At 42.5% G+C, this 11,655-nt stretch overlaps 2 pseudogenes; both read left to right on the forward strand.

Annotated features, from left to right (window-relative positions):
* The first annotated feature begins 387 nt into the window (after positions 1 to 387).
* On the forward strand, positions 388 to 6,160 carry LOC132476544 (protein DDI1 homolog 2-like; annotated as a pseudogene).
* Positions 6,161 to 6,238: 78 nt separating this feature from the next.
* LOC132483252 (regulatory solute carrier protein family 1 member 1-like) lies at positions 6,239 to 8,326 on the forward strand (annotated as a pseudogene).
* The last annotated feature ends 3,329 nt before the right edge of the window (positions 8,327 to 11,655 follow it).

An 11,655-nucleotide genomic window follows, 5' to 3' on the forward strand; every position in this document is an offset into this window, starting at 1 on the left:
AAATGCCAGTAATATCTCTGCCCCAGTTATTGGGCCACCAGAGACTCCTTGTAAATTTCCAAACACCTTAGGAAAATAGTCCTCAACCTTGGCTTTAACTCAGATACTGACACTAGGGCAGCATCTGCAGAGCCTCTGATATAGTTGGTCAGGGCCAATGCCTGGTCATAAGGGTTTTTAAAAACTGCTCAGTTGATTCTGTGTAGTAGCCAAGGCTGAGAACCATGCCGTAAGGGAGGTTCTGCTCTTTTGAGCATCGTTGCCTTAGCTGAGTCAGATCACCAGAACATCGACTTGACAGGCTTTCTTTCTGCCTCACAGAGCTATTTCCTGTCAGATAGGGCCCAAGGGCCTCCTAACCTAAGGAACAACCTCTCTAATTATAAAATGGGAGAGCAGGTATGTGGCTCTAGGCTGTGAAAAGTCAAAGACCTACTTTCAAGAAATCCCAAGAGTGGGGTAAATGATTAATCGTTTACTTCCAAATTTAGAACAAACAGAAAAACATAGTTTAACCAAATTAAAAAACAAATCAACCAGTGACTGATTATTTAGGAAATAAACTTGTACTACATTGTGACCAAACACCTTCTAGAACCTCTAGTCATCCCTCCGTAGGCCTAACTTGGGCCTTCAACTTTGTAGGAAAAATAAATTTATAGTCTTTCTTCAGCTGTCTACTAAACCCTAAATCAGGAATGGTAGATACATTTATCTCCAGTGCTAACTGTAAACAGATCAGATTTGTCTGCCTGGAGAGGACTTTGAAGTCTGATCCAGGCTAACTGAACAGTGCTGTGGTGGGTTGGTTAGTGATACCTGTCATGGGCACAGGATGGGGAGAGGAAAGGAAGTGCCCCATTCCTCCTGTAGACCCTAGTGGAAGAGGCACATTTCTCAAAAATAACAGGTGAGCTTCTCAGTTCTGGTCAGCTTTTGGAACCTGATTGGATTTTATTACCATCATCATCATCATCCAGTGAGTTTCCATTTATTGAGTTATAGCTATGCACTGCACATTTATTACCTCATTAATCCTTACAACTCTACAAGATAGGCATTTTCATCACAGTCTGCGATCCCACAGCTCATGGAAGGAACTAATCATCTAATCTGTGGTTGCTTGATGCTCAACTCCCACAGTACAATAAATAATATGGAGTGAAATGTGGCCTCAGACCATCCTCCAAAGCCCTAATGTTCTTTATCCTGCATCCACATCCCCAGGATTCTTGCTCAAATGATACAAGATTCAAAAAATACCAAATGATAATACACATACTTATTTCTCAGTATTTTCCCATTATTTCCTGGTACTGCATCCTGTCCATGTACTTAAGCAAAAAACTTAAAACATATGGCAGGGATGTTTGTGTTAATAAACTTTCTCTGCTTTGTGTTTTTCCTTTGTTGAAAACATTTTTAAAATGTTCATTTTCCTGTGACAGTCCAGTATAATAAAGGGAATCCAATTCATTGCCATAATTCAGCACCTAGAAGGGTGTTGGCACATAATAGACACCTAATAACTATTTAAAATGAATTAATCAATGCAATTGACATTTTTGTCCAAGAGCAAATGATTAATTTTTATGAAATTAAAATGTTTAATTTTGATGAAATCCAATTCATCAATTTTTCCTTTTATGATTTATTTATTTTAAACAGTTGAGTTTTTTAAAATATATATATATATATATATATATATTTTTTTTTTTTTTTTTTTTTTTTTTTTTTTTTTGCAGTATGCGGGCCTCTCACTGTTGTGGCCTCCCCCGTTGCGGAGCACAGGCTCCGGACGCGCAGGCTCAGCGGCCATGGCTCACGGGCCCAGCCGCTCCGCGGCATATGGGATCCTCCCAGACCGGGGCACGAACCCGTATCCCCTGCATCGGCAGGCGGACTCTCAACCACTTGCGCCACCAGGGAGGCCCTAAAATATATTTTTTAAAGTTTTACTTATTTATGTTTTTGGCCACGCAGCTTGTGGGGTCTTAGTTCCCTGACTAGGGATCAAACCCTAGGCCCTCGCCCTCAGCAGTGAGAGTGTGGAGCCCTAACCACTGGACCGCCAGAGAATTCCCCTTTTATGGTTTATTTTTTGTGTGTTAAATCTAAGAAGTTTTGGCCTTACCTAAGGTCACAAAAATTTTCACCTATGTTTTCTTCTAGAAGTCTTATAGTATTAGCTTTTACATCTAGGCCTATGATCCATTTAATCCATTTTTGATTATTAAGATTTGTGTAGAGCTTAGGGTCAGCTCTCTAAACACATCTTCACCTGCTCAGCACTGAAAAGGCAGGTGAAGCAGTTTAAGAGTATGGATATAATGCTTCCTGTCTTAGAACATGGTCTAAAAGTTGTTTTTCCAGAAAAGTGTCTCATGGCAATGTCAAATTTATCGTTTCACTCTTTCTCATAAGAAGGGGTGCGTCCCTCCTTTTCTTCCCCTCTCTTCTACAGTCTCCAGAAACAGAAAACTCTAGTTTCTCTTTCTGTTTCAGAATAACAATGTCACAAGCAGAAAAGGAAGTATTAATCAATACTTATTTTTTTAACATCTTAATTGGAGTATAATTGCTTTACAGTGGTGTGCTAGTTTCTGCTGTATAACAAAGTGAATCCGCTATACATATACATATATCCCCATATCTCTTCCCTCTTTCGTCTCCCTCCCTCCCACCCTCCTTATCCCATCCCTCTAGGTGGTCACAAAGCACCGAGCTGATCTCCCTGTGCTATATGCAGCTGCTTCCCACTAGCTGTCTATTTTACATTTGGTAGTGTATATATGTCCATGCCACTCTCACTTCGTCCCAGCTTAACCTTCCCCCTCCCCATGTCCTCACGTCCATTCTCTGCGTCTGCATCTTTATTCCTGTCCTGCCCCTAGGTTCAACAGAACCATTTTTTTTTAGACTCCATATATATGTGTTAGCATAGAGTCTTTCCACGCTTCATCTACTTAACCAGATAGATAACAGCCCCGAGCAGCACTCTTTCTTAACCAGATAGATAACAGCCCCGAGCAGCACTCTTTCAAGTAAACCCTGAGAGGCCGTCGCAGGTGGGTGGTGGCTACCGCGCTTGCCGCTGAGGGCGGGACGGAGGGCGTACCTGAGCGTGTTCGAGGGAGGGAAGGGGCGAGCGGGCGAGCCAGCGGCCCGCGCCCTCCGCCTGCAGCACCAGTCAGGCGCCCCCCGCCGCCCTGCCGCCCTGCGCCGAGGCCACGCTGAGCCGAGCTGGGTCGGGTCCGGGCCGTGCCGCTCACCGTGTACTGTGTGCGGAGGGACCTCCTCGAGGTGACCTTTTCCCTCCAGGTGACCTTTTCCCTTCAGGTCGACGCCGACTTGGAGCTGCACAACTTCCGCGCTGTGCGAGCTCGAGTCCGGCATCCCAGCTGTCGAGGGCCAGATCGTCTCCACTGAGAGGCCCCCCATAGACCACCAGGGATTACTGGCTGCTTAAGTCTTAAAAGATGGCCACGTTGGGATTTTAACGAAAGAAGGAGAATGCAGACCCTTGACTTTCCGTGCAGTTTCCAAACTTACCCCGAATGAATAGACTTGCGTAGTTTATCAGAAGGCTTTCTTCAGGGCTTCCATGGTGGCACAGTAGTTGAGAGTCCGCCTGCCGATGCAGGGGATATGGGTTCGTGCCCCGGTCCAGGAAGATCCCACATGCTGCGGAGCGGCTGGGCCGGTGAGCCATGGCCGCTGAGCCTGCGCGTTCGGAGCCTGCGCGTCCGGAGCCTGTGCTCCGCAACGGGAGAAGCCGCAACAGTGAGAGGCCCGCGTACCTCAAAAAAAAAAAAAAAAGGTTTTCTTCAAAGGAATATAATTGGATATTTTCAGTCAGCTGTACTTCCCAAAGTGAGAAGTGTGAAAGGAGAGGGGAGATATGCTAAGAGCCATTTTATTTTGAGGTACTTCTTTTTATAGTCTATTTTACTCATGTGTATAAAAAACCCACCTCCTAATAAAAATCAACATTCATAAGAAAAAAAGAAACAAGAGACAAACAAACAAGAAGACCAACTCTGGGAAGTGCCAGCCACCAGGAGCCCAGCAGTCCCACTAATCTCCTGGAAAAATAGCTTCATCAGGGCTTGGACAATCCAGCCTTGTTCTGATACCTATTGCTGGCCGACTCCCCCATGAGCTGTCCTTGCTGGAGGAACGCAATCCACCCTGGCAGATGCTCTGCTCAGAGATCTTGAGAAATCTTCTAGGATCCTGGTGGAGCAGCAACAGGACCGAGCCTGGAGAGAGCAAGAAAGGATTCATCTCTTTTCTGTGGATCCTTTTGATCTTGAAGCTCAGGCAAAGATAGAAGAAGATAGAAGGCAACAGAACATTGAGGAAAACATGACAATAGCTATGGAAGAGGGTCTGGAAAGTTTTTGCTGAGTAGTGATGCTTTATATTAACTGCAAAGTGAATGGACATCCTTTGAAAGCCTTCGATGACTCAGGTGCCCAGATGACCATTATGAGCCAAGCTTGTGCAGAAAGGTGTAATATTGGGTTGGACAAAAAGTGCCTTCGGTTTTTAAGTAAAACTAAAAGACACATTTTTTCATTTTCACCAAGGACTTTATTGAACAATGTACACCCTTTTGTTCCACTACCTTTTGCCATTTTTCAGGCAACTTCATAATTCCATCTTCCCAAAACTTTTTATCTTTTTGAGCAAAGAATTGTTCCAGGTGCCTTTTACAGTCTTCCAGAGCATTGAATTTTTTTCCATTAAGAGAATTTTGTAAAGACCTAAATAAATGGAAATCTGAAGGTGCAATGTCTGGTGAATATGGCAGATGAATCGGAACTTCCCAGCCAGGCTGTAACAGTTTTTGTCTGGTCATCAAAGAAACATGTGGTCTTGCATTATCCTGATGGAAGATTATGCATTTCTGTTGACTAATTCTGGATGCTTTTCGTCGAGTGCTGCTTTCAGTTGGTCTAATTGAGAGCAGTACTTTTTGGAATTAATTGTTTAATTTTCCAGAAGGAGCTCATAATAGATGACTCCCTTCCAGTCCCACCATATGCACAACATCACCTTCTTTGGAAGATGACCGGCCTTTGATGTGGTTGGTGGTGGTTCATTTCACTTGCTCCATGATTTCTTCTGTTCCACGTTATTGTACAGTATCCACTTTTTATCACCTGTCACAGTTTGTTTTAAAAACAGAACATTTTCATTACGTTTCAATAGAGAATTGCATGCGGAAATACAGTCAAGAAGATTTTTTTCACTTAACTTATGTGGAACCCAAACATCAAAGTGATTAACATAACCAAGTTGGTGCAATGATTTTCAATGCTTGATTTGGATATTTTGAGTATGTCGGCTATCTCCTGCATGGTATAATGTTGACTGTTCTCAATTAATATCTTGATTTGATCGCTATCAACTTCAACTGGTCTACCCAACTGTGGAGCATACTCCAGCGAGAAATTTCCAGCACAAAACTTCATAAACCACTTTTGACATATTTATCAGTCACAGCACCTTCTCCATACACAGCACAAATCTTTTTTTTTTTGCGTTTCAGTTGCGTTTTTGCCCTTCTTGAAGTAATCAAGTATAATATGCCAAAAATTAATCTTCAATATTGAACTGGATACACAAAAATTTACCAATTTTGATAAGTCTTTTTAAAAATGCATGGTGATATAACAGCTGTTACATACAATCTAACAAAATTGTTTAGAATGACATTAAAGACAACTAAGTACTACCAGAGCCATCTTACAGAAAAAACCGAACGAACCTTTTGGCCAACCCAAAATAATGAGGCTGGTGGACCGTTGGTGGACACCCAGAAGATTACTGGAAGGGTACATCTAGTTCAGGTAAAAATTGAAGGCGATTTCCTGGCGTGTTCCTTCTCTATACTTGAGGAAGAGCCCATGGACATGGTTCTGGCACTGGACATGCTGAAATGGCATCAGTGTTCCACTGACCTCAAGAAAAATGTACTCATGATCAGCACCACAGGCTCACAGACCACCTTCCGGAGAGGGAGTTACCAGAGTGTGCCCAGTTGGCATATGTGGCCAGGCAAGTGGAAATATGGCCAAAGGAGATTGCAGACCAAGAACTAGCAGAAGCCATTCAGAAATCTGTAGAGGATTCAGAGCATCAGAAGTCATGATGCATGTCGTGTGTGTGTACTGAAGCTAGAGTGGGCCCCAGAACAGAAACAAGAGGTAAAGAAACTGCCTCACTGGGAATGTCATCATTACCAACGTCAGGTGGATTTAACCATCAAGCCCATCCTTCAGGACAGAGTCCTGAGATTGGTAATCCTACAAGTCTTGCTCACTCTGTCTCTGCTTCAGTCTACCCCATCAACCCCAGTGACCCAGACAGCATTGAACCTAAAGCTGTGAAGGCTTTGAAGGCTTCAGCTGAATTCCAGATAACCTCTGAAAGGAAAGAACATCTTTCTCTACAGGATCTTTCTGATTGTGCTTCCTCAACAGACAATGCTCCAGCAAACCAGAGTCCAGCTACGCCTTTGCAGAATTCACTTGAAGAAGTCATTGTTGCAGAAATCTAGAGAAATCTGCTGAAAAAAGAACCCAGGGCCTCAAATCTCATCTCCACACAAGACAGGAAGCTAGGTTATTTGTCACAGCTACTAGGATGCAAGAACCACAGAGGTTGGGCCTCCCTGGTGGCGCAAGTGGTTGAGAGTCCGCCTGCCGATGCAGGGGATACGGGTTCGTGCCCCAGTCTGGGAGGATCCCATATGCCGCGGAGCGGCTGGGCCCGTGAGCCATGGCCGCTGAGCCTGCGCGTCCGGAGCCTGTGCTCCGCAACGGGGGAGGCCACAACAGTGAGAGGCCCACATACCACAAAAAAAAAAAAAAAAAAAAAAAAGAACCACAGAGGCTTATCAGTGAAAATTGTTGGCATCCAGAATATCAGTACCTGAGTCAGGTAAATGGCCTTCAGCAGCATGAAGAACCGAGGAATGAACAGCATGAGGTTATACAACAAAATGTTCCACATGACCAAGAACATCTTTATAACAGAGGGGACCTTGAACTTCTCGGAGAAAAACAACAGAATCAACAAAGAAGAGTTGATTTGGAAGCTACAATGAAAGGAGACAGTTTACAGCAGAATGGGGACCTTCCAGGTACAGAGAAAAATATTCTACCTTCAGGATGCTTTGGCTGCTCAAATTCAGAAACACTTGTGGAAGTAGATACAGTAGAACAGTCCCTAGTTGCTGTGCTTATTTCTGCAGGCAGTCAAAATGGCAATGTCAAGAACATCAGTGCATCTGATCTCACCTTAGATAATCCCTTGATGGAAGTAGAAACATCAGAATGTAAACTTTCCCCTGAAATTTTGAGTAATTCCATTTCCACTCAGGATTTACAGCTTCTAGAAAGTAATGTTGAAATGTCTGGAACAAATAAAGAATATGGGAATTGCCCTCGTCTTTAAGTCTCTGTGGCAGTGGTTAACACTCTGCAGAGTCAACAGAGGAATCTTGCTCATCTATAACAGCAGCCTTGAAGGAACTTCATGAACTTTTGGTCATTAATAGTAAGCCAGCTTGAGAAAACACATCTGAAGAAGTTATCTGTCAATCAGAGATAGTAACTAAGGGACAAACAGGTATTAAGGACCCTTCTGAAAGATGGTCCCCAAATGAGCATCTTACAGCTACCCAGAGTGAACAGTGTTCACAAGTCTCCTTTCATCAGGCCATATCTGTATCAGTGAAGACAGAAGAATTAACAGACACTTCAACTGATGCTGGAGTAGAAGATGTAGAAAATATTAACTTCAGGGGTCCGTGTGGTAGCCTGTTAACTGATAAGGAAGGTGTCCCCAAATCTAGGGAATCAATAAATGAGAGCAGTTCTGTCACTCTAGCCTCAGCTAAAATGTCTAATTAACTACACTGCACCTTAGGTGTAGAAATTTCACCCAGACTTTTAGCAAGTGAGGAGGATGCACTCAATCAGACTTCTAAGCAAACCGAGTCCTTGTCATCCAGTATCACATTGGTTAAGGATTCAAGTCAGGGCACACAGAATCCAGTGACAGACAGGCCTGAGACCAGAGAAAATGTTCTGAAGCTGCAGGGCCACTTCTAGAATTTGAACCACCTACCAGCCATCCATCATCAAGTCCCTCTTTCCTTACACAATTAACTTTTCCTGCTGCAGACATTGACCAGATTCTCTGTGCTGGCTTTACTTTGCAGGAAACTCTTGGGGCTTTGCATCGAGTTGGTGGAAATGCAGACCTTGCACTTATTGTTTTGCTAGCAAAGAACATTGTAGTTCCTACATAACTATGGAAAAGTGGACTAGACATTACTCCATTCCCTTAAAAAAAGCTACACACACACACACACACACCCACCCACCCACTGCATATACAGTATATGTAGAAACCTGCAAGCAGAATGTTGAGCCAGATTTTTTTTAAATTTTTTTTTTGGCCAAAGTAATTTTTGATCTCTCGACTGATGGATTTGTCTATTCTAGTTGTTAAAATTTGGGCCTTTTTAAATGTATTGGCAGTATGTGCATACAAAAGCTTTTTATTATCATTAAGATGATGTAATCTGGAATAAAATTGATGATATTGTGTATAGCATAAAAAGTAAAAATAAAAATAAAATAAAGTAAATCCTACATTGTCTGCAAAATAATCCAGGGCTTGAGGAACCGACAGACCACCAATAGTAAGCTGAGGCCTATGGGTGGGAAAGGGTGAGAGGTCAAGGACCTGCTATTCTGGTCAACCTCTAGCTATTTCAACTTTGAGCTATGATACCACATGAACAAGACCTCTCTGTTTAGGGACTTTCATGGGGAATCAGGGGAAGGGGATGTCTTAAGAAGGATCTTGTCCTCTGAATTCATACAGCTCCTGAGAAGACTTGATTTCATAGCTGGAATGGCAACCAAGGTTCTGTCTGCTTACAATTCTAATTGCACATTTATACCATATTTTTATTTCTCTGACCTTCTGGGAAAGACTGAGAAAAAGGAAATGGACTTTGTTAGATCTTCATTAGATATATGGAAAAAACGTTTGCTTCTCACAGTTGAGCTTGTGTCCTTTACTGTTTGTTTCACATACTCATGCTCTGGATCACCCTACTGGCAGGAAGGACATCCCCTGAGCTTTCAAATCCTACTTACCTATTGAGCAAAATCTAACCCAAGTGTTCTTCTATGAATCCAACTACTCAGGCATTCTTAGTGATTGCTCTATTTCCTAGTCTTATAAAAGGGCACCAATACCAGAAATAGCCAGGAGCTAGGAGAGATGCTGGGTGTATATAGAAAAATGAGACACAATACATACCTATAAGGAAACTTGCAGCCTAGTGAAGGGGTCAGATGCAGCAATAGCTTATTATAACACAGTGCTGTGATAAGAGATGTGCATAGACAGCTATGGAAGACAAAGTTTGGGCATCTAATACAGAGTACAGTATGGAGTCAGGGATGATTTTCTGGAGGAGGCAATAGGTTTTGTTGAGTTTTGAGATTAAGTTGGTATAGACTATCAACGGGGTGGTTCCAGGCAAATCTGTCAAAAGCACAGAGGCATGAGATGGCATGGGAAATCCAGAGAACTACAGGCAGTTCAGTAACCCATAACCAGACCCTCTTAGCTCACTTTTATTTTATTTTTATTTTTTATTTTTTACAGTAGGTCCTTTTTGGTTATCTATTTTAAATATAACAGTGTGTACATGTCAATCCCAAGCTCCCAATTTATCCCTCCCCTCAACCCTTCCCCACTGGTAACCATAAGTTCATTCTCTAAGTTTGTGAGTCTGTTTCTGTTTTGTAAATAAGCTCATTTGTATCATTTTTTTTTAGATTCTGCATATAAGTGATATCATATGATATTTGTCTTTCTCTTTCTGACTTACTTCACTTAGCCTGATAACCTCCAGGTCCATCCATGTTGCTGCAAGTGGCATTATTTCATTCTTTTTAATGGCTGAGTAACATTCCATTGTACAATATGTACCATATCTTCTTTATCCATTCATCTGTCAATGGACATTTAGGTTTCAGCTCACTTTTAACCGGTTTCCTTTAAATTTTTTCAAAGGAAACTAGGAGGGCTCTTTGATGGCAACATGCAATTCCTCATCTCAATTGTCCCAAGCAAGTCTATTCCTTGGCCCCTGACTCAGTTCAACAAGATTGTGCAGAAATATAGAAATCTTCTACTGTTACTTACACAGGTCCCTGGGGGATATCACTCCCTCTCCTTAGCAGTTTATCACAGGACCTCACAAAATGTCTGCTCCTTGGGCCCTTCTGACAATTCTATCCTCTACACCTTGCTAGATTTCTAGTGATGTGTTAGAAAGCCTTACAGATTGGCTCCCTGAGGGGACTAGCCACCCTTAAGACAGCTCCAAGAGTAGCTGGAACATAAAATATAAGAGAGAAGTGGCAAGAAATGTGGTTAGGGGGAATATGAGTGGGAAACCAGATTATGAAAATCTTTGAAAGTAGACAGAGGGGCCAAAGGAAAATTAGACTGTTGACCTATAAACTGAGCCACACAGATGAAAACTTGCTTGTTCTAATTGCTCTAAGGTACAACTGGTCCCTCTTACTGAATTATACATACATTTCCTGAGGGCAGAAGTCCTGCCTAATATTTCCTCTATGATTCTACATACATGTTCAAGCATATAGGAAGGAGTACAAAATATGTTGGTCAGTGGATTCGAATGGGCTACCAAGTGAGGCTGCATAGATTCTTAGAAAGGGATACTTGCATTGCATAGAGTCAGATTTGCAAAGGCAGGGAGGGGTAGAGTTTGTATGTTTATTTAGAGTCTGAGATCCTCTCCAATTACTCCAGCCTATTCTAAATGGCTGTTTCTCTCAATTTTCCACCCTCTCCGCCACTAGGAGGCAGCATAATTTCCCTTTGCCCTTTGGGACAAGGATTCTCTATCCCATAATACATAGTACAAACATACATACATAATGCACACAAAAATTTATGTTCCACCTGAAGCTTTGACCTTGATTGACTGGAAAAATGTTGCCTGGTGTTTTGGCCAGTTGGCCCCAACGCTCAAGACAGAGGGTTCTGGAGCAACACTCTGACCTCCAACTATCCCTGAAGGAGCTGCCCCAATGAAAACTACTTTCTATGAAGCATCTGAATGGTACATTTATTCTGCAAGCAACAACTGGCAAACTCAAACATTACAGAATCCTATATTGGGTAAAGAGGGTTGAGATGGGGTTGGCGGTCCTCTCCTGTTGAGTTTTATGCAACCTTGGACCCCTAGGAAGTTTCCACAGAAAATCAGTTCAGGATGTGCTGGCCTCGTTTGTTGTAGCTTTCTGTTTATTTCTTAGTAGTTGCAATATAGTGGCACTTGTGCTTACGCCAGCAGCCTGAAGCCTTTTAGCAAACTAGAAATATAATGCCCTATTAAGAAGCCAAAGTATGTTCCAAGCATATTTTTCTCAAGGCCCGTGTTTCAGGATTACTTCTGCCTTGGTGACAGTGAAACTTAAGGAAAGCTATTTAATTTGATCATCATTGTCAATGTGCCAGTTAAACGGTGTCGGGGTGTCTCAGGCTGTCCTGGAAAAGATTTGTCAATCAGTTTAGCAGAAC

The sequence above is a fragment of the Mesoplodon densirostris genome, chromosome 2 (assembly GCF_025265405.1).
Source record: "Mesoplodon densirostris isolate mMesDen1 chromosome 2, mMesDen1 primary haplotype, whole genome shotgun sequence".
Lineage (NCBI taxonomy): Eukaryota > Metazoa > Chordata > Mammalia > Artiodactyla > Ziphiidae > Mesoplodon > Mesoplodon densirostris.